The following is a 958-nucleotide window of genomic DNA, read 5'->3' on the forward strand; positions in this document are numbered from 1 at the left end:
CACACCTAGTTTATAGTTGGGTTTGAGACACTACACCTACCTTGGGTTTCAAGCTCACTTACTTACGTTTCAATCTGTAACTCACTTATTTCTGATCATATCAGATTAAATTATTCAAAGAATACACAAACAAACAAAACTGATACATAATAACTCACTTAAATCGCCTCCACTCTGAATTTTAGCAAAAAAAAAAAAAAAAAAAGATAAATTCAGTGTTCTCATCCACTTGTCTTACACTACACTGACACAGACATACATAGGGGGTTTTAAAACGGGGGGGGGGGGGGGGGGGGTTTCTAATTCCTTTTTTATTAAAAAAAAGGATAGCACTACTAAGAGCACGCCAAGTACAAGAGTTCATCCAAAAAGTCTAAAATATTCTAGAAAAGTTGATGACAGGACAAAACTTTTTTGAAAATCTCATGTATGTGTGGGCAGGGCCTTAATAAGGATTTCTTGATCTTTGTATTTTTTTTATCTAATTTTATTTAATCACCATGTATAACAGTGATGTGCAGAAAGAACAGCTTTTTGTTAGTATCTGTCCTATGATGAATATATACATATCTTAAGGTTTTACTAAAATACATTTTTGGTAAGAGTTTTTAGACCCCTGCAGGATCTGTGTAATTGACACATCATTTAAATACATTTAAACATTCTTCACCCTGTGCTAGTTCTGCCTGTCTTAAATGAGGATGCCTCTGTTCGGTACGACATGTATTGTTCCTGCAACACAAGCACACTTAAGGGATGATGACAGAGGAATTCCTCCCCATGTCTATTTAAAGATTGAATTGTGGTCCCCTGGCTGCTTGAGGATACCTATGATTAATCACGGCACTGCATGCACGGAGCTCCTAATATGGCCTCGTTGGGAGACTCCATCACTGATAAGACTCTATCCCGCTGATTTCTATATTACCCTCCACCACTCATTAACCACCTCCCTTCA

The sequence above is a fragment of the Simochromis diagramma genome, unplaced genomic scaffold (genome assembly GCF_900408965.1).
Source record: "Simochromis diagramma unplaced genomic scaffold, fSimDia1.1 OVJJ01000337.1, whole genome shotgun sequence".
In the NCBI taxonomy this organism is placed as follows: Eukaryota; Metazoa; Chordata; class Actinopteri; order Cichliformes; family Cichlidae; genus Simochromis; species Simochromis diagramma.